General features: G+C 42.1%; 1 long non-coding RNA gene across 1 annotated transcript in view; it reads right to left on the reverse strand.

Moving 5' to 3' along the window:
- The window catches only part of LOC145508731 (uncharacterized), a 137,876-nt gene that overhangs the window by 88,377 nt on the left and 26,080 nt on the right, over nt 1–23,419 (reverse strand). The gene's annotated exons all lie outside the window — the stretch shown is intronic.

The following is a 23,419-nucleotide window of genomic DNA, read 5'->3' on the forward strand; positions in this document are numbered from 1 at the left end:
ACTTGGAGAATATATTGAGAAAGTCTAACTTCCTCAGTTGCCAATACAAGATTTACTGAAAGCTTTCATTGCATCTCTCCCCCACTTCCTTCTCCCCACTTCCTTCTCCCCACTTCCAAGAGCCCCTGGGCTACTCCAGGACAGCTTATATGGAATCCACCATTAGCTCCCAAACTAACAAAAAGGGCAATTTTCCTGTCACTGTGCTGCTTCACTCATGTCACTGCTTATCTCTGAGCCTCAGACACTCTCATCTCCGAAGACGTGAAACAGTCCTGAACGAAGCAATTTTGTAAGGTCTTTCCTGGTATCTCCCAAGACTAAGAGATCATTATGAAGTGATACCTAACCCCCGCCCACCATGACTACTTCATGACTTTTCCTGGATCAATAAACATGCCTCCAGATTTCCTGCAATCATTCCTTCCCCATCTAGCTCCAACTCAGAGGAAAAATGAACCAGTTTTATTTTGTTCTAAGAAACTAGGATGGGATTTCTCTCAACAATTAACAGCTGTGAAACCCTTCTAATATTGGTAAGGGAGCTTCCTAGGCAGGATGATTATAAGAGCTCAACAGCAACAGCAGAGTGGTTAAACCTACAGATAAAACATGGAAAAAGATCAGTGTTACACAAATTCATAGCATCAGGTGGTTCCTCTGGATGCCTTTCTCCTTTCAAGGCACCCCTCTTCATTTCAGTGTTCCACATCTTTTTGGGGTGCCATGCCATGAGGCTTGTGGGATCTTTGTCCCCCAGCCAGCGATCAAACCCAGGCCCTCAGCAGTGAAAACACATAGTCCTAACCATGGGATTACCAGTGAAGTCCCATGCCACACATTTTTTTCTATTCCCATTTTAGATGATCAAATTTAGTATCTTACTACAAACTCACCTATTGTTTCTCAAGATGAACTGCTATGTAAAGCACGCATATATGCCATACTTGTACAACTCATATTTAATTAGCATAACTCACTTCTGAACTTTATATCCTAGTGTATAGCTCAATGTGCTAATTTTTCTGTAATACCAATCAGAGGTAACTACTAAAATTTGAAAAATGCCCATGAATCTGCCCAAATCATCTTACATACCTGTGGTATTCATTCCATCTTTGGCAAATACTGCCTTCATTAATTCATTTACCTATTCCATATTTGCCTGCTGTGTACCATAGTCGTTTCACATCCCAGTAGTAAGTCTCTTAATAACCCTGAGGGATTAAAAGGTATGACCCAGATTTGAAAGGAATCCACCAATCATGCAAAAGAGGAGAGCAGCCTTTAAGGGTCATTTGAGAGACATCTGCTATTACACAGCTGTGTATATCCTATCTCTTGGGAAAACGATTTAAAAAAAAGAAAAGATTCCACAAAACCAACTCATGACTCAGAGTCCTTGTCAGTTTTTCAGCTTCCCCCATCCCCCACTTAATGATGCCCTACCTAGCAATCAGTTTTGTAAATCAGTCAGACTCTTTGCTGTGAACTGGGAAGTTCCAGAAAGCCTAAGTCTCTAGACTGATCACACACTTGCAAATAGACAGGTTATGCCAAGACAAATGCAACACATGCTTTACTGAATGAGCTAGAGGTGTAGAATCAAAAGAGAGCAACTTTCCACACTGGGATAGAGAATGAAAGCAACATATCATATAGATGAGACATCCCTGTGTTCTTACAGAAGACAAGACTAGAGACAGGATGGACTATGGCAAGCAGTCCGTGGCCTACATGTGTACAGATCAAGCACCTGGAAAAGAATCCAGGGCTGAAAAAGGAGTCATAGAAAGGTTCTATCACTGTCTATAACGTTATTGGACTTAGAGCCTTCTCTTCCACTCTTCCAGACTCATTGCTTTATCTACATAATTTTAAAAGATCATAAATGGGTCTTGATACATCATGGTTATCAAAAGTGTAGGACCTACGGTCAAATATGCTGCTACTGCTGCTAAGTTGCTTCAGTTGTGTCCGACTCTGTGTGACCCCATAGATGGCAGCCCACCAGGCTCGCCCGTCCCTGGGATTCTCCAGGGAAGAACACTGGAGTGGGTTGCCATTTCCTTCTACAGTGCATGGAAGGGAAAAGTGAAAGTGAAGCTGCTCAGTCGTGTCCGACTCTTGGCGACCCCATGGACTGTAGCCTACCAGGCTCCTCTGTCCATGGGATTTTCCAGGCAAGAGTACTAGAGTGGGGTGCTATTGCCTTCTCTGATGGTCAAATATACTTGGGTTCAAATATTGGCTTCATCACTTTCTAACTACGTCACCTGGGACAAATAGTTTTGAATTTCAGTTGCCTCAAGCACAAAACCTATGATTGGGAGAATCAAAGAAGGTCATGCATGAACAAATGGTCCAGATCTGGTAACCAGCAAATGTTCAGGAAATGCAGCCAAATCATCACCACTCTATTAATCAGCCCAAGTCAGGAATCAAACCTGAATAACAGAGAGACTGTGGGTGACCTGGAACAGCAAAAAGTGGAAACTGAGTGGACACTTGTAAATAAATCCCAAATTTGAGTTGTAATTAGGCATTTCCCATGGACCAAGTGCCAAATGTATCCAAGAGCAGCCATCAATCTCTAGAGCAGCTTTTAATAATAGGATTCGCTGGGCCACACCTTTAGAGAGAAGATCTCATTCAGTAGGTCTGTAACCGAGCAGGACCCTATGGGGCCTTCCCAGGACAGATACCCACCCCACTCCACCTGTCCCATGTCCTCCATCTGCCTTTTGTCTGTAGAAGAACTTTAGTCAAACACTAAACTTAGAGAAGTGAAAAAAAAAATGCAGAAAGAAAGGGCAACAGTCAAGCAAAACAAAATAATCATAGTTCAGTCATTAAACACACTTAAGACCTTATCTACTCAAGGGCTATTGGTAATATTTTGAGCCATGTCCTTCATGTTTTACAGATACTGAAACCCACACCAGGTGGAAGAAGTTAACTATATGCTGCCTCAAAGCATGTAGACCTCATGCAGGCTGAAGCTAGAAGGTTGTTGATGCTGACTCCTGATTACCTCACCACCAATCAATCACATGAATGTCTACAAGCTGATTACAGATCCCACACCCCCCTTCACCCTACCTTTAAAAATTTTCCCTGAAAACTTTTGAGAATTTTGGGTCTTTTGAGTACCAGCTGTCCTGGACTTCTTGCACCACAACCCAGAGTCAGTAGATTGGCTTTACTGCTCGCAGGTGAGCAAACTCAAGTTTAGTTCGGTGACAGGTCTAAATGGAATTGCTGAGGCTTATTTTTACTTTCGAGCACATAAGGAGTTAAGAATAAACACAATGGAGTTACAAAAACATTTCTGTCTGTATATCTACAGATGAAACAACTCATGTTTCCAGGATTTTTTGAAAAGGAATTACAATCTCATAGACTCTTTTGCCCTCCTGTTTGCTCGATAGGCTATTCCAATGGCCATCAAGAGAGGACCCGCCCCCTATCTAGGACAGGTCTTCTCGCCTCATCTCACCTGGTCTCCCAATTATACCCTTCCCTGTGCCTCAACAAAGAGCCATGCATATCACGGCCCAATCACATGCTACCTTCAGGTTTACAGACTTGGAAGCAGCTTATTTTGTGGTCATACCCTCTCTCCCTACTGGCTAACTCTCCACAAGGGTCCATACACTTCAACGTGGCTTTCTCTCATGGCCCCACATGCTGGGAAGCTAATTCCTGGCAATAGACTCATCAGAGGGGAGACAATCCCAGAGCACCGCTCTCCTGCAAATGGTCTGCAGCATCCAGACTGGCTTTTTAGTAGTTCAACCGCACCTCCCTCACCCTCTAACGTAATTCCTCCCCAGAGAAACCCTGACAAAGACGTAAAATCAGAAGAACGCATCAATGAATTGGACCTGGTGACACACCAGAGAGTCAGAATAGATCAAATCTCCTTTCTGTCAGTCGGCAAGCTTAATTAGAGAACCTCCGCTGCTCATTACCCATCTTTCTTTGCAGACTGTAAGCAGAGGGAGCAGGGAAGACTTAACAAATGCAGAGGTTACGGGGCTCTGAGAGTACACCCTTGGGACTCTATGAAGTATGTTTTAAGCAGTGGTGAAAAGGAAATCAGCCTGTAAAGTTATTTGGATGAAAGGCACCGTAAAAACACAGCTCATTATCATTATCATTAAGCAACTATTCGGGTGAGATGAGCACAACTCAGCCTCCCCATCCTCTCCCTCCTAGAGTGAAGAAAAGGACTGAATTGGTCCCTGTCCAGTGACAGGAGAAAATGTGGCACAGGAGGAAATTTTGACATCTGACTTTTGAGCCCAGGGTCCTTAACAGACAATGTACCTTATTCTCCATTTACAGATGCTTTGAAATTCTTAGGCCAGATTATGACCCACGTCCTTGCCTCCCTGAGGAAATGCTGCTGTAAAATCTAATAATTAGAAGTGACTCACCCTGTTGTTGACACTGAAGGTGGAAGCACGTTGTGGGCACTGAGGGAGAAGCTGGACAGACAAGCAAGCTCCAACGTCCAAGGAGCAGACTGGAACAAAGCAGAACCCCGGCTTCAACTTAAGTAGAAGCACAGTCATGCTGATGGACAACACCTGGCTAAAGGGGGCTGGGTCATGCCACATCACCATGGAGACGCCTAACACCTCTAATAAGGGCCACATGGTTACCTTTTGACTGTTACATACTGAAAGTAGCAGCTCTCCAAGAAATGGGGGATAAAGCAGGGATTCTCAAATTAGCATGCACCAGACTCACCTGGAGAAGTTATAAAATACAGATTTCAGGGTCTCGAGTTTCTGATTCAATAGGCCTAAGAATATGCTTTCCTTGTAAGATTGCAGGGGATACTGATGCCACTAGTCTAGGGAAGACACTGGCGGAGGTAAGAGGGCAGAGCTGAAAAGGGAAAAAGGATTGGACCTGTACTCCTGGCGCACTTGGTAACCTTAAGTCCATCACTTCCCCTTTCTGGCCTTAGCTGAGACATCTCAATGAGATCATGCTTCTCAGAGAATGTGTCTTTTCATCAATGACCGAATCAGATGCCTGGGCCCAAGCCCATTTATATCAGAATTCTAGGACTGGTGCCTAAGATTATGTATTTTCACCATCATACCAGCTGATTTTTATAATCATTAAACTTGGAACATGGCTAAACTCCAAAACTTCTATTGTGTCTGTTAGCTCAAAGAGGCCATAAACTCTGTTGATAGAAGGAAAAAAACAGTCATTTTCTGCTCCTGAAGAGACAATAATCATCATCTCCATGGGTAAGTAAACCGTGGGGATTCAAATCCAGACAGATTATTTCGAAAGAATAAACCAAATCTTGGCTGCCTATTAAGATCCACTGCATTGCTTATAAAAGAAACACATGCACCGATTCCCAGTATTAAATCCACATTTTTGGAATCAGAGTGGAGGAGAAAGAGGTAAGAAGATTCAAGGAGGAAATCAACAGATTTTCAATCCCCCTTCTCATTTTTCTATTTTTCTCGTAATGTTTATCACCTATATTAGGGCTGTCCAGCAAAACAGAACCAACAGGATATACTGAGAGAGAGGAGAGAGAGAGAGAGAGAGAAACGGAGAGAGGAGAGAAAAGTTTTAATTGAAGGGATTGACTCAGAAAATTATACAGGCAGTCAACACCAAAATCTGTAGGCTGCAGGCCTGAGTTCCAGGGAAGAACTGATGTTGCAGTTTAAGGTCAAAGACCTTCTGTTGATATCGGGTTGGCCAAAATGTTCATTCATGTTTTTCCATATTATTGTGTGGAAACACCCAAACAAACTTTTTGAACAACCCAATATAGTTCTTTTTCTTTTGAGGGAGGTCAATCTTTGCTCTATTAAGGCCTTCAATTTACTGGATATGGACAACCTACACTATGGAGGGTAATCTGCTTTACTCAAAGTCCACTCATTTTAACGTTCACCTCATCTTAAAAAAAAGAAAAAACAAGCCTCATAGGAACATCCAGAATAATGTTTGACTAAATACCTGGACCCTGTGGCCCAGCCACGTTAGTGTATAAAACTAACCATCACATCACCCTCTAACCCACTACATAGCATACTTATGTTTCTTCCCTGTCATATACTGAGAGTATGTAAGCCGGCGGCTCTACCAGGGCAGTCTTTGCTTCATTCACTAACACATCTCCAGAGTCAGGAATGCTATCTGATGCACTGCAGAAATGTTATAACTATCTACTGAATAGATCTTTATCACATTATCATCCTCCTCACCTTCATCCAATGTCATATGGTTATTTTGGAAAAAGCAAAACTTCAGTCCCCATCCATTATTCCTCACGTGCCATGTTCTTTCCATTTCTATTATGAATCATCCATCTTCAGAAATACCTGTAAGTCTCAGGATTATCCCAAATACAGTGGATATATTTAGTCATTGAATAGGTCTGTGTACTTTAGAACTCAAGGAAGACCCTTGGGCTGTGCTATGGGTATTCTCTCTCTTCTGCCAGAGAAGATATGAGGGCTTTTCTTCCACAGGTGGAAGGAGCATCCCAGCTCTCGTTACCAACAGAAATCTGCATGCTAGGCATCCCAGGACATAGATTATGGTACTAATTGGAAATTATTTACAGCTTTCTATTTCTTTTGTATCTTGGCTGGCTGAGTTATGGAATTCCTACTGCCAAGATTCACAGTGACAGGCTGTGGCTCCTGTGGTCTCTTTCCTTTCTCCTTTCCTCATCTCAGATTCATGGCCCTGAACTTGCCAGTTATTTATGGATAATTCCTGGGCAGGGCTTTCAGTGGAGGAGGAACAGTGCTCACTTCCAAAGAGCTATAGATATTCATAACCTGTGCAGGAAGATGTTTCAATAACTGACTGTCCAATCCTGTCAAAATGAAACAGAGTGAAAATTGATTCAGCCTTTTGGAAACCAATCGGTGATAACATGGATCTAGAAATTTAACACTGACCTTTTTCTTTGACCCAGTAATTTCACTATGGAGAATCGATTCTAAATGTCAGGAAAGATTTATACTCAAAATGTCTATCATGATATTTGTTCAAACAGCAAACATTGGTAACAGTTTAAATGTTCAATGTAACGGTTTTCCTTGAATTGCAATTACTCAGTAGAATAAAAACTGGCATCCTAAATATTGTTTACAACATGTAAATAAAACTCTTCATCATGTTAAGTGAAAATTCAGTACATAACGCTTCTTTGTAAAATATTATACAATATAAAAATGAAGAAGAAATAAACTAATCTAAAAAAATGATGAGAGGGTAAAAAAAGACAGTGTAACATTATTTTTATTTGGTTAAACTGTGAGTGATTGTCCCTCTTTAAAAATGTCTCAGGTTTTAAGTACAATGCATATATACAACTTTTTGACCTGCATGCTAAGTAAGGATGCAGTCTACTTGTTAATTTTCAGGAGATACATATTTTATTAGTGTTCCCTGATGGCTCAGTGAGTGAAAAATCTATCTGCAATGCAGGAGACACAGGAGATACAGGTTTGATCCCTGGGTTGGGGAGATGTCCTAAAGGAGGAAATGGCAACCCATTCCAGTATTCTTGCCTGAATAATCCCATGGACAGAGGAGCCTGGCGGGCTACAGTCCATGGGCTCACAAAAGAGTTGGACATGACTAAGCAACTAAACACACAAATCTCGTTTACCATAGTCAAGGCCAAAATGGATATTTTCTCTTTTTCAACATCTCCCAGTCTCTCTGTCTGAAGCTGGATGCTTTCGCTCTTTCCTTGCCCATTCTTCCACTAAAGAGCCCTTCAGTAGATGGACAATGTCATCCACTGTATTGATAAAAGGGAGGCAAGCACTATTAATAGCAATACAGAGAGAACAGGTGAAAACCAGGAATGTCCAGGGTAAGCAAGAATGTGGGGTCACCTTTCCCAGAGAGCCTCTACCAGGCAAGGGTTGTAGTGGAATCTCGTCTACAAACATCCAACAGCTGCAGATGAAGGCTTTGGCCTCCTGCTCTCTGTGTGACTGCTGCAACCCCAGGCTGAGGTTCTTAGTATCCCTTGAGGCAGCCACTCTTTCAGGCTTAATTCTTTGCTTTACTAGACTGGATTCCATTGATCTTTGTTTTTGCATCCTGTAAAATGTCCTCAATCTAATCACATGGACCACAGCCTTGTCTAACTCAATGAAAGAGCCATGCCATGAAGGGCCACCCAAGAAAGGCTGGTCATGGTGGAGAGTTCTGACAAAATGTGGTCAACTGGAGAAGGGAGCAGCAAACCACTTCAGTATTCCTGCATTGAGAACCCCATGAACAGTATGAAAAGGCAAAAAGATAGGACACTGAAAGATGAACTCCTCAGGTCGGTAGGTGCCCAATATGCTACTGGAGATCAGTGGAGAAATAACTCCAGAAAGAACGAAAAGACAGAGCCAAAGCAAAAACAATACGCAGTTGTGGAGGTGACTGGTGATGGAAGCAAGGTCCAATGCTGTAAGGAGCAATACTGCACAGGAACCAGGAATGTTAGGTCCATGAATCAAGGCAAATTGGAAGTGATCAAACAGGAGGTGGCAAGAGTGAACGTCAACATTTTAGGAATCAGTGAAATAAAATAGACTGGAATGTGTGAACTTAATTCAGATGAACATAATATCTACTATTGTGGGCAAGAATCCCTTAGAAGAAATGGGATAGCCCTCATAGTCAACAGAAGAATCCAAACTGCAGTACTTGGATGCAGTCTCAAGAATGACAGAAATATCTCTGTTCGTTTCCAAGGCAAACCATTCAATATCACAGTAATCCAAGCTTATGCCCCGGCCAATAATGCTGAAGAAGCAGAAGTTGAATGGTTCTATGAAAACCTACAAGACCTTCTAGAATTAACACCCAAAAAAGATGTCCTTTTCATTATAGGGGACTGGAATGCAAAAGTAGGAAGTCAAGAAACACCTGGAGTGACAGGCAAAATTGGCCTTAGGGTACCCAATGAAGCAGGGCAAAGGCTAATAGAGTTCTGCCAAGAGAACACAATGATCATAGCAAACACCCTCTTCCAACGACACAAGAGAGCACTCTACACATGGGCATCACCAGATGGTCAACACCGAAATCAGATTGATTATATGCTTTGCATCCAAAGATGGAAAAGCTCTATACAGCCAGCAAAAATAAGACCAGGAGTTGCCAAATTCAGACTTAAATTGAAGAAAGTAGGGAAAACCACTAGACCATTCAGGTATGACCTAAATAAAATCCCTAACGATTATATAGGAGAAGTGAGAAATAGATTTAAGGGACTAGGTCTGATAGATAGTGTGCCTGATGAACTATGGATGGAGGTTTGTGACACTGTACAGGAGACAGTGATCAAGACCATCCTCAAGAAAAAGAAATGCAAAAAAGCAAAATGGCTGTCTGAGGAGGCCTTACAAATAGTTGTGAGAAGAAGAGAAGCCAAAAGCAAAGGAGAAAAGGAAAGCTATACCCATTTGAATGCAGAGTTCCAAAGAATAGCAAGGAGAGAAAAGAAAGCCTTCCTCAGCAATCAGTGCAAAGAAATAGAGGAAAGCAATAGAATGGGAAAGACAAGAGATCTCTTCAAGAAAATTAGAGATACCGAGGGAATATTTCATGCAAAGATGGGCTCGATAAAGGTCAGAAATGGTATGGACCTAACAGAAGCAGAAGATATTAAGAAGAGGTGGAAAGAATACACAGAAGAACTGTACAAAAAAGATCTTCATGATCCAGATAATCATGATGGTATGATCACTCACCTAGAGCCAGACATCCTGGAATGAGAAGTCAAGTGGGCCTTAGGAAGCATCACTACGAACAAAGCTGGTGGAGATGATGGAATTCCAGTTGAGCTATTTCAAATCCTCAAAGATGATGCTGTGAAAGTGCTGCACTCAATATGCCAGCAAATCTGGAAAACTCAGCAGTGGCCACAGGACTGGAAAAGGTCAGTATTCATTCCAATCCCTAAGAAAGGCAATGCCAAAGAATGCTCAAACTACCACACAGTTGCACTCATCTCACACGCTAGTAAAGTAATGCTCACAATTCTCCAAGCCAGGCTTCAGCAATACGTGAACCGTGAACTTCCAGATGTTCAAGCTGGTTTTAGAAAAGGCAGAGGAAACAGAGATCAAATTGCCAACATCCGATGGATCATTGAAAAAGAGAGTTGCAGAAAAACATCTACTTCTGCTCATTGACTATGCCAAAGCCTTTGACTGTGTCGATCACAATAAACTAAGGAAAATTCTGAAAGAGATGGGAATACCAGACCATCTGACCTGCCTCTTGAGAAATCTGTATGCAGGTCAGGAAGCAACAGTCAGAACTGGACATGGAGCAACATACTGGTTCCAAATAGAAAAAGGAGTACGTCAAGGCAGTATATTGTCACCCTGCTTATTTAACTTATATGCAGAGTACATCATGAGAAACACTGGGTTGGAGGAAGCACAAGCTGGAATCAATATTGCCCGGAGAAATGTCAGATAACCTCAGATATGCATATGACACCACCCTTATGACAGAAAGTGAAGAAGAACTAAAGAGCCTCTTGATGAAGGTGAAAGAGGAGAGTGAAAAAGTTGGCTTAAAGCTCAACATTCAGAAAACAAAGATCATGGTATCCGGTCCCATCACTTCTGGCAAATAGATGGAGAAACAGTGGAAATAGTGGCAGACTTTATTTTTTTAGGGCTCCAAAATCACTGCAGATGGTGACTGTAGCCATGAAATAAAAAGGCACTTATGCCTTGGAAGGAAAGTTATGACCAACCTAGACAGCATATTAAAAAGCAGAGACATTCCTTTGCCAACAAAAGTCCATCTAGTCAAGGCTATGGTCTTTCCAGTAGTCATGTATGGATGTGAGAGTTGGATTTTAAAGAAAGTTGAGCACCGAGGAATTGATGCTTTTGAACTGTGGTGTTGGAGAAGACTCTTGAGAGTCCCTTAAACTGCAAGGAGATCTAACCATTCCATCCTAAAGGAAATCAGTCCTGAATGTTCATTGGAAGGACTGATGCTGAAGCTGAAAGTCCAATACTTTGGCCACCTGATGCGAAGGAATGACTCATGTGAAAAGACCCTGATGCTGGGAAATATTGAGGGCAAGAGGAGAAGGGAATGACAGAGGATGAGATGGTTGGATGGCATCACCGACTCAATGGACATGGGTTTGGGTATACTCCGGGAGTTGAAGATGGACAGGGAGGCCTGGCGTGCTGCAGTCCATGGGACTGCAAAGAGTAAGACACAACTGAGTGATCGAACTGAACTGATAATGTCCACAAGGTCTAACAAGGTCAGCTGTGTATTTAAATAACTTCCTGCATTTTATCCAGCACCCTTGGTAGATAGCAGATATTTCTCCCCCCACTCCAAGCCAGCTTTCAGTCCATGGATTGCCAGAATTTTGCAGAGGTCAATTAGTGGTTATTATATATCTCCTGGGAAGCTGTTGGAAAATACATTTCCAAGAGTCTCTACAAAGATTCAACAGGTGATTCATGGACCTAAAGTGAGATACTTACATCATATTGGACAGTCCATGGGGCAGGAATCAATTCTGAATTCACAAAGTCAGGCACTTTGGTTCAAAATACATGCTCAGTAATTATTTATAAAATAAATGAATAGGTAAATGAATGAACAGTCATTTATAAAACTACCTGATGATTTATTGTGTTTTATCACAATATTCTATTTACTTTCTAGTTCAAAAATTATGTAGTTCAATTATTTAACCTCAAAATAGTTTAAATAATTACATTACATTACTTGCTTATAGTCATTAGAGGATTAAGCACCTAGATGCTTTTTGTTTTGTTTTTTCTTTTTTGGATAGCTTCCCTAAATCATAATGTTTTATTTGATATATATGTGTGTATACACACACACACACACACACACACATATATATATATACACACACATACATATACATATCCTCTGGAGGAAGAAATGGTAACCCACTCCAATATTCTTGCCTGGATAATTCCATGGACAGAGGAGCCTGGCAGGCTACAGTCCATGGGGTTGCAAAGAGTCAGACATGACTGAGTGACATGTGTATATATGTATATGTATATATATATGTGTGTGTATGTGTGTGTTTGTGTTTATGTTTCTTAAACTTCCATTGACGAATGGCTTAGCAAATTTCAAGTACAATAGTTGGAATTAAATAATGCCTGATAATTTTCTATCTACCTAGAAGATGCTTTTTGATTAGTTCACTTTATAGAATGTGGTTGTTGTAAAAAAAAAAAGTCAATTTACAAAAGATCTAATGAAGAAAGAAGATAAAACTGTCCTTGGTTCTCCAAAGACTGAAACCCACGTTCTATTAGCAAACTAAGTACATCACTTTAGAAAAATATTTATTCAACTTTCCTAAAGACATTTTATTGTGGGGAAAAAGCTATAGGCTGTGATAATGCATTTGACAATGAAGTCTTTCATAAATGCCACTGAAAGGAAGGGTTAAATCAAGACAAACCTCAGATGTCTGAACTCTATGTCAGATATTTACACCCATGACTTTTCTCACCACTTTTCTTTAACTAATAGTCTATGCCTACTTCCCAAGGTCCATGTCATATGAATCTTTTCCTCAATTCCTCCCCAGTTTGATTGGCCTTTAAACAACAATAAAAACCCCTTCCTACCCACAGTTCTCCTTGCCATTCACTTAAATTTTTGACTTTTATTATAAGATCATCTTATTATATCTTGCAAATGAAACCAAACTCAAACTCCAAGATTTTCATTTATGGGCAAATAAAAACACATAAATCAATCCATTATATTTTGCTTTAAATTTATTCCAAAAAATCTAGTATTGACAGTGTGCAAGCATAATTCCAGAAGTGTCTTAAACACAAATGGGAACAAGGAAGCTCCTTTCTCCAATGGGATCTACTCTCTACTTGGAGGGAGGATGGATAAAATGGGAGGGAATAGACACAAGATAGAAAACTAGGGAATTAACAAATGTAATTTACAAATGCATCAGTCTAGTCTGACAGAAACAAATGGTGTATGTATTTTCGGTAATAGAGAGACTGTTTCCTTAAGGTATGAGTAGAAGAAACCCACAAGGAGTAGTGCAGTGCCCTGAAGTTATACAGCATATGAAAAAGCAGAGAGATCACTCTGCCAACAAAAGTTCAGTCCATATAATCAAAGCTACGGTTTTTCCAGTAGCCAAGTACAGATATGAGAGTTGGACCATAAAGGAGGCTGAGCGCTGGAGAGTTGATGCTTTCGAATTGTGGTGTTGGAGAAGACTCTTTAAAGTCCTTTGGACAGCAAGGAGATCAAACCAGTCAATCCTAAAAGAAATCAACCCTGAACATTCACTGGAAGCTAAATATTCATGCTGAAGCTGTATCTCCAGTAACTTTGGCCACCTGATGCGAAGAGCTGACTCACTGGAAAAGACCCTGATGTTGGGAAAGATTGAGGGCAGGAGAAGGGGGCAACAGAGGATGAGATGATTGGATGACATCACTGACTCAAGGGACATGAGTTTGAGCAAACTCTGGGAGACAGTGAAGGACAGGGAAGCCTGGTGTGCTGCAGTCCATTGGGTCACAAGGAGTTGGACACAACTTAATGACAGGACAACTGAAGAAGAGCTGGGAGCTCTTATGATGTCTGAGTCTGAAAAGCCAGTGGAAAGGGTGATTACCAAGGAGAGAGCTGTGTAGAGGCAGCTGCTTGATAGAAGCTATAGCCTGGGGAGAGACAGGAACAACCCATAGCAGCCCACCCTTTTCCTCCCTCACCACTCATCTCCTGCCTAGTAAAATTGAACCAGAAGCTGCAGGGCAAAGATCCTGTTGCAGTATAGCCTGAAGATCAGCCTTCTCTGACACACAGGAGGAGGGGGAAGGGTCAATGTGGATCAGAAGTGGGGCAAACCAAAGATATCCAGCACAGTAGAGCAGGGTTCTATGAGAGCTCTTATAACGGTGCTTAAACACCCAGTTGGAGGGCCAGAGGAGGAGATGCTCCCTGGAGAAGGCAGCACATCTCAGTGTAGATTTGAAAGCTGGGAACCAGTTACACGGCAAGAGCATCATGAGGTGTCCTGTGGGGAAGTCTCTACATGTGAGGGAACACAGCCAGTGCCACCATGCATAGAAAAAGGCCAGTGCCACCATGCATAAAAGAAGGGCACCACGCATAGAAAAGGAAAAAAAAAAAAGAGCAGGAAATGAAAGGTGAGCAGGTGTGACAGGAGACACGTGTGTCCGTGGGAAGCTATCAGACTGGTTTGTGCAAGAAAAAGACACGTATGACTTTATCTGGTGCTATGATATTGAGAGGAAACTGAACCTCAGATGGAAAAACCTCTGGATGTCACAGACCAAAAAAGTCATGAGATCGTGTTCGGTCTTGAGAAATATTCCATCCCCTAGTGAAGTCTTTTCTAATTTCTGTACTAACCCATCATGTATAGATAAAGGTACTGAGTTCTAAGAGAACAGTACATCTTTAACTTTCGGCTTCTTAAAGGGTAACTCACTATACAGCCCTACAGCCTCCCTGGGGCCTTGCAGTTCTAAAGGGCTAGGCTCCTGTAAATTGATGACTCCTGAATGTTATAGAGGGCTGTAGGAAAAAAGGAATACCATGAAGTCCAACACAAACCATAAGGGTGGGCAATCTCTACCCTAGTTTGTGAGTTTGTACTCTGTTCCTGAAATAGCTATTGAAGTTCTCCACCAGATGAGATATTTCTGGTGTTTTCAATTTTATTGTCTTGCAAAGTTACAGTTCCCTGGTTCAAAAGCAGTTCTTGGGGAGGAGAAGAATGGAAAATCTCAATTCTAAAAGTCCAACCAGCAGGGGCTGCCCATTCTCCCCGGAGAACTGAATTTTCCCCCTTTGTCTCTATGCTAATCTGTGAAAGTAAAATACCACTCTGTAATCTTTAAGTGCATAGCCATTGAATAACATCAGGACACCCTATTTGGAAATACATACTCATGTAGTAAGATGTGAACTGAAGTGGGAGTCAGAAGACCTGGGCTCCATCGGGTGATAACTTCTCTCTGCCAGGACACTTCTCCAATCACCTTGGGAAAGTCATTTCATTTCTCTGGGCCTCTGTCTGCCCATATATCATGTCAATAAGGTTATTTGTTCACTCATTCATTCAACTGGAGAAGGCAATGGCACCCCACTCCAGTACTCTTGCCTGTAAAATCCCATGGACGGAGGAGCCTGGTAGGCTGCAGTCCGTGGGGTCGCGAAGAGTCAGACATGACTGAGCGACTTCACTTTCACTTTCATGCATTGGAGAAGGAAATGGCAACCCACTCCAGTGTTCTTGCCTGGAGAATCCCACGGACGGGGGAGCCTGGTGGGCTGCTGTCTATGGGGTTGCACAGAGTCGGACACGACTGAAGCGACTTAGCAGCAGCACCAGCATTCATTCAACAATACATATTGAAGAGTCTATGCCTGCCGCAGAGGCCATGTGAATACAGCAATGGCCAAGACAGATGAAAGGGTCTGCTCTCACAAAGGGTCTGTTAGTGAGGGGAGAAGGCAATGATCAGAGCAGAGTAAACTAAAACCACGGTATGTTAGATGGTGATGAATGCTATGAAGTAAGATATAGCAAGGGTATGTGGGGTACTATAGTCAGTAGATATAGAAGTTCTCAATGAGGGGATGATATTGGTATGACAATCTGAAGAAGGTAAAAGGCTGAATCATCTGGATATTTGGGTGAGGACTGCTCTAAATAAAGGCAATAGCCACTGCAAAAGTCCTGAGACAGGAATATGTTAGGCATGGTTGGAAAACAGCCTGAAGGCCAGTGCAACCAGAGCAAAGGAAATGGGTTAGGGATGGATGGGGGAGAAGCAAGCAAGAAGAATAAGAAATGAAGCCAAAGAAAGAACAGAGAGTCAATACAGCACAGTCGTAGGTCAGAGTAAGAAGTTGGGTTTCACTCAGAGAGTAATCAACAGATAACCTCTATTGACTTCTGTATTACTCTTGTTTTTTCCTGAAACAAAGAAGACTGGAATGAACATCTACCCCTCCTACTCTGGCCAAGGAAGAAGGTAGGAATTATGCTCCCAGACCTTGGCATCCCAACATTGTCCCTTGGGCAAAGTTTTACAAATGGGCATGATCTCTACCATTTAAAGTCAGGAAACTGGCTAGGCCCCATTTTCTACTGCATACCTAGGCAACCTGGTTAAATGGGTCTCCTCGTGGTGTGCAAGATGGCCTTCTCCAGCTGCACAGTGGTCCATTTTGCCCTTGCAGCTAGCCTCAAGGTCTGCTCTGTGGACCCAGTTCTGCCAAAGAGTTGGTGGAAAGGATGGTTTGGGAAGGGAGAAGATCGTAGTCAGTCTCATGTCTAGAGTTCATTCCCTTGGTCCATCCTCCAAGACTGCCCCACCCTTGGTGGAATATTGGGTTGCTTCCATGGATGTTAAAAACACTGTCAACATTTATTACACTGAACTAATGCCCCTTGTGTATATTCTTCCTTGGTTCAGAATTAAATTCCAACATTTGTTCCATCTTTAAGTTCTCTGGTCTTCATTACAAAAGATCTACAGTTTACAAATGTTAGAAGAGAGAACTACTTACTGTTTATATGACTTGAAAATCCAAAAACAAATAAGCACATATTAAAGTTCAGCCAAGAGTTGTGGTTTTGTGCTGATATAAAACCAGTTTCAGTTATGAAATCAAGAAACCAATATTCTAGTCTCAGATCTGCAACTACTCCACTGTAAATCATTTTAGATGGTCATTTAATTTCTCTGTATTTTAATTCTCTCATCTGTAAAAATGGAGAAAGTTCCTACTCATTTACCCTACTCACTTTACCGATATTCTGAGGATTGATGAATATAAGTGGACATGATTTGGAAGAGTAAAATACTTATACAGGGTTCACAAAGACAGTATTACTATTTTACTGTTGTAAATATTGAGTAATATTTTCCATTTGCCCTTGGGTTTATGGACTGTAGTTTGACTGACATACCATAAAAGTCAAATCTTAGCAAAACTCAAACTCTCTCTCTCTGAGAAATTCTCCCTCAGCCACCCAACAATTGTGTTAATGATGGTAATGATAGTAAGAAAGAGAATAACAACCTAAAACTCATGTAAAAGATGGATCCTGGATTTGAGGTTTAATCCAGGATTTGAGGAAAAGACTCATACATCATTAGAAAACAATGTAAAATGCCCTGCAATCCATCTAAGTCGTACAGCATAAAAATAAATGCTCTGGGAGTTTAAAGAGGAAAAGAACAAAGCAGACAGGAATTGCATTGGGGGAGGGGAGGAAGAGTTGTACCTCTTGCTCTTATTCCTCCTTGAGAAACAGAGGCAACCTTCTAGTGAAAATGCTCCCCCTCAGTCAGTACAGAGTAGCCTCAGTGGGAAGTTCCAGGAGTTGAAAGAAGACAGAGTTTTAGACAAAGTGAAAAAATCCATTGTCAATCCACCACCAAGACTGTTTATCAAGGGAACAAAGGTAAGAGAAGGGGTATTCTCCAAAGAAGAATGAAATCCATTTCCAACCCATGTTTCTCCAATACTGCCAAGTACTGTCGGGTGAGATTTGTTCTTTTTCCTCCAGTACTTACTCCCTTATCTTTTCAAATGTATTTTCTTGTTTCACACGCAACACACACTTACTGTAAAGAAATCAGAATAAATACAAACACATAGATAAAAATTAAATAATATATTATTCCACCAGTGAGAAATTCCTATTAGCCTTTAATATATATGTTCCAGACTCTTTAGATATATGTGTACCTAAGCTGGTTCCATTTCATTTTTCAAAAATGTGTGGTGTTTGTAACCTATTTTGTATTTAAAAGATACTCAATTCCCCCTACTAATTAAAGGGATTTCCACAATACCATATTTATAGTTTGCATACCACTTTGTATAAATGAACTAAAATGTATTTAACTGGTATTAAAGAGATAAACATCTACATATTTGTCAATTTTTCACTCTAACAGAAAGTGGGGTAATGAACATCCCTGTAGCTAAATCCTTTCATACAATTGTGTTTAGTTCATTAACATAAAATTCAAAAGTAGACTCATTAATATAACAAGAATGAATTACTCAATACTACTCAAGTATAAGAGATAACACATGGCTTTATTTTCTTAGAATCAAAACAACCCGGCCCCGAGTCAGCAGTGGCTTTAATATTCATCATCCTCCCTGTTGCTCTACCACTCCCCTGAGTGATATAGCTCCCTGGGCCTCGTGTATTCCAGAAAAACAGGAGCAAAGGCTTTGTAGTCCTCAGTGCTTTAGTAATGCTGTCATCACGTCTCCACTGTTGCAGTCACCCACTAGGGTTTCCCACCTGCTTAGGGTACAGCCACTTTGGGGGTCCTACTCAAGCCAGTTGACATGAAAGTATGTGACTGAAGGTCAATGACCCTTTAAAGTACACCTGTGGCAAGAGTCATGGAGTCCACAGTTCCTTTACTTCTCCAACCTGGAGGGTCCCTCACTCCCTGAAGACTAAAATGACCCTGGAGGCTGCTTGTGTTCCCTTGTACCTTTGGTGCACTTTCCTTATACGACACGTTGGCTGGCAGTTCAACAGTAATTTAAAATGAAGGCAAATTGAACTGTGATTGAGCTATCAATCTCCCCAATTTTGCAAACAAATTCCAGCTGCCAAGGTCAAGGGGATAAGTTCCCAACCCTGCTAAGCATGCATTTCACGTATTTCCCCATTGGAAAGTGGTACCACCTCAAGGGCACTGCATTGAGAGATTAGGGTTTCTGCCTCAGAAGCCCACAAAAATCGTAAGTCCCCTGTCAGAATCCCAAGGAGTACAATCAACCCTATCTTTGGAAGAGGGCCACCTATATTCTGCTCTTGAAACATGAATCTGCTCCTCTCCCCAGATAATAAAGCTTCAAAGATCTCCTAGGACCTTTAAAAGCTTCAAAACAGTTGTTTCTTTGGTGTTTGCCTTATTGGTGTCAGCCACACTTCTCTGCCTCCACCTCTGCTACCATTTCCATCATTTCAAATCATCTGCAAAAGGCTACTTAACTGTATCCTTCAAGTAAAAGAAAAATTGCCAACTATCATCTCCAAAATTTCATCATGCATACATTTTAAGAATTTAATGTATTCTTATCCTCAGTTTTTTATTCATTGACATCTTCCCTAACGAAATGAAGATTTCATTACATTGACACCTCACTATAGAAGCTTTGATCTCTGTAAACTACAAATGTTTTCAAGCAGGGGCGATTTTACTCCCCAAGGGACAGATAGCAATGTCTGGAAACATTTTTGGTTGTTATAAACTGGGAACAGGCACTGTTGGCATCTAGTGGGTAGAGGCTAGGGATGCTGCTAAACATCTTGTGATGCCCAGGGCAACCCCCACTACAAATAACTCTCTGTGGTGACAAGGTTGAGAAACCCTGCTCTTAATTTATATGGCAGTTAATGTATACAATCCATATTTGTTTGTTTTGCAAGGTCCTGGGGTAAGAGGCCTGTTTGAGAAAATTTCCTGCCATCTTCCCCAAAGCTTCTATCCCCAGATCTTAGATGTGGTTGGCTTTCAGGGATTGTTGATTGCCTGGCAATCTCACTGCAAAATCCCCAGATGATGAAGGGGATGTCTTGGAACAAGCTGTGTCTTCCTGAATCCCTCTCTTAAGGCATCCCAACTCTGTATGCATTATATAATTCATCTAGGGAGATTTCAGAAAGTATCTTAGCCTGGGCCTACCTCCAGAGCAACTTGGAATGAGCTTGGGCATGAATATCTTTAAAATCTTCCCAGTGACTGTAATGTACAGCCAGGCTTGAGAATCCCTCTTCATGCTGTCTTTCAGAGTCTGCTCCTCTGTCCTCACCTCCCATTTCTCAACACACACTTAAACCTGCTCATGCTAACGTTAGTCAAAAAATAAAAGAGCTACAGGCCTTACTCCCCTCAGATGGATTTGCTTTAAAATTAAGGATCAAATTCTTAAGCTAGCCCCTCAGGCTCTGATGCTCTGATGGAGTGTGGTTAAGACCCCATCCAGGGAGTCCAGGAGGCACTGTGGAGCTGGAAGCCATTTCTATCTCTTTGAAACTGCATCCTTTCTTCTCTGGCTGAAATGGACTCTTTACTTAGGTGGCATCACATTCCACCTGTTAGGGCTCAGGCCTGTCCAACAGCTTGCTTAACTAACCTCTCTAGGTTTTGAAGCCACCAAGGACTGGATTCAAACAGAGTGCTTCTCCATTTCCATGTGGTGTAAAGATTAAGTTATATCATAAGATTGATAAAGAAAAACATTCAGGACTATGCCTTGTCAGTAATGTGACTTTCTCTCACCTATATCTCCTTTACCCTTTGTTGCCTTTTGTCCCACACTTTCTTCCATTTTCCATCCATTTATCCAACTCATATTCCCTGAGCACCAACTTTAGAGGTACATGCACTACTCTAGAGGCAAGACAACAAAGTTCCTGGTCTCACAGCTCTTGTATGTTAGGGGGGCTGAAAGCACACAGGAAGCAAAGGGTAAGTAGTGTAATATCAGGTCATGATTAATGCTGTAAGGACAACAAACCAAAGTTAAGGGCCAGAGGGTGACATTGCAGGGGGAGTGCTTGGGCTGCTGTGGTCAAGGGTGGTCTCAGTGATGAGGCATTGTTTGCACTGAGAACTGGACGAGAATGAGCCTCACGTGCACAGGCCTGGAGAGAGGACATTTCAGGCAACAGTAACAGCAAGATCAAAGGCCCTGGGGTAGGACCAAGCTTGGAGTTTTCAAGGAACAGAAGATAGATGTGGATGGGTAGGACACAGTAGACTTGGGATGAGTACTGGTGAAGGGTATTGGTGAAGGAGGAAACAGAACAGGCTCTATCTTGAAAGCAAGACTCCATCTTGGGCTGGACTGTGGACTTTGAGCTATATGCCCAGTATCTATGGAAACGACATACCAACTGGAAAACCAGGCCCCCAGAAGGAAGAGCCCCAGGGCTTTCCATCGCTAAAAGAATACCCTAATTGTCTGTGTGACCGAATAGAATCAGACATTCTATTATGCTTATTGGGGTATAACCTCAGGCCTATTGATAATTGTCCATTGTTAACTACCTAGGCTTAAGGCATATGAATCACGGGTTAACTTTTATTGTCAGGGATTTGGGGAGGTGAGTTTGTGCATGAACACTTAGGGTATATAAGGTTTTCACAAAAACTGGTCGGGGTCCTTGGCTAAGAGGAGACTCTGCCTTGGGCCCGCCAGTGTAATAAACTGCACTGTACCATCTGCATTGTCCTTCTGAGTGAGTTTGTTTCCCAGAATGCGTGGATACAACATTGGGACTTCAGAGGCTAATGGGGGTCAGAAGGGAGAGGATTTTGTAGGCCACATGGGAGTTTGTATTTTACTGTACACATAAGGAGGCCAATGTAAGCAGGGAGTGATGCCATCTTATTTACATGACAGAAGATCTCTTGACTGCACCTGGATAAGGAAGTATTGGGGTTACAAGAGTGGCTCCAGAGTGTCCAGGAAACTGCTACAATAGACCCAGCATGGATGATGGTGGTTTTCAATGCAAAGTGCCCTCTCTGAAAGCAATGCAGTTTCACGGGACTTCCCTGGTGGTCCAGTGGCTAAGACTCTGCACTACCAATGCAGGGGGCTCGGGTTGAACTCCTGGTCAGAGAATTAGATCCCACAAGCTGCAACTAAGACCTGGCACAGCCAAATATATATACATACATACATATATATATATAAAGTTCAGGCTCAAGCCTGAATAAAGACATATTTATCTGGATAGTTATCTGAGCAGTGGGAACAAACATACAGATTCTGAGGTTACCGAATTCAACCACAAATCTAGTTGTACAGGAGAAGTGGCACGTGGAGGTGCTGAGGATTCAAGGGGTGATCTCTATTAGATATCGATGGGACAGGGTAACTGAACTTTGACATGAAATATTTAATCAGAGACTCTTCAAGCGAGAAGTCACCCAAGAAACTGTGCCCAACACTCCCACCACATAGCTGGGAAAACTGAGTCTCAGAAAGAGATTGACCTCCCCAAGGTCACGCTATGAGCTGGTGCCAGAAGCCACTTCTCCCAACTGATACCTTAGGCCCCTTTTTAGTGTGACCACCTTTTGGCATCACATTAAGCATTTCAATATAAACCTATGCTCAGCCAGAGGAAGACTGAACCCCTGGATGTTCCCTCCTTCCCCTGCCCTCTCTCCTTCTCCATAGTCCTTGAGTCAAGCTGCTTTCTGCTTAGCCCCTTGCTATTCAGGGATGGGAACACTTCCTGTCTCCTTCTGGGTGGCTGTCTGTGTGTTCAGGTGTTCTTTTCAGAAACCTAATCCCTGCCTGGTACAGATGTAGATTGCATCCTTCCTCCACCCACCTGCTTTTCCTTCCCTGACTCACTGCTTGTGGCCTGTTGGGAGCTGAGTGGGGGCGAAGGTGCTGCCTCTGCCGCAAACTCAGCAGCTTCCTGTTTGCCAGAGCTTCCAAACAGACCCCAGCTTTCCGCCAGGGGAGTAAATCTTTCATCAGCGTGGTGCCCACAGACAGCTGTGTATGGGAAGGCACAGAGAAAGCAATCACGGAGAGAGATGAAGTAGTCAAGATTACTGATCAAAATAATTCCTCTCCAATCCCCACAGCTGTGCCTCCCTTGGACAAAGGAATTCTTGAATGTCCACGGAGATAAAGAGATTCCCTTTATATGTACATTTGACAGTTTTCAGCACTCATCCACAGGATCTGTGACTTTCTGACATCTATACCCTCACCCTCCCACCCTCAATTCAGTCACCCCTCCCTGGTTCTGTGGCATCTCTTTTCCCTGTACAAACATCAGTTTTGTTATTTCTCATACTATTTTGAAATGCTCTACTTGTCTTGCGTCCTCACTGGAATGTATTTCTAGTTGGTAGAACCTGTGCCTTCTTTATCTCAGTGTCAACAGCCCCTAGCAGAGTGCCCGGCACATAGAGGAAGCAAATAATGTGTGCTGACTTCTAGGAACTGGCCTTAGAAACTACGTCTTGGCCCTAAAAGGACAATCCAAGGGTCTAGTTTCAGTATCATCCAGAAGTTTGTTGAAATGAAGACTCCCAGCCCTCACACCAGATCTACTGATTCAGAATCTGGATTTTAAAAAACTATCCAAGGCATTCATTAACACATTGCAACTTGAAAAGCAGTTCCATCTAAAACAGCTCCATCTTTCAGAAGGGAAAATTGAGACTCAGAAAGGGGAATGCATGTGTCCATGTTCATACAGCTTATGGGTTACCCATGGCAAAGCTGTGGACAAGACCTACTTCTTGCGTAGGTGTCTAACGCTCTTGTCACTTCT

This window comes from Giraffa tippelskirchi, chromosome 6 (assembly GCF_054371585.1).
Source record: "Giraffa tippelskirchi isolate mGirTip1 chromosome 6, T2T-mGirTip1v1.2.pri, whole genome shotgun sequence".
Taxonomy (NCBI): domain Eukaryota; kingdom Metazoa; phylum Chordata; class Mammalia; order Artiodactyla; family Giraffidae; genus Giraffa; species Giraffa tippelskirchi.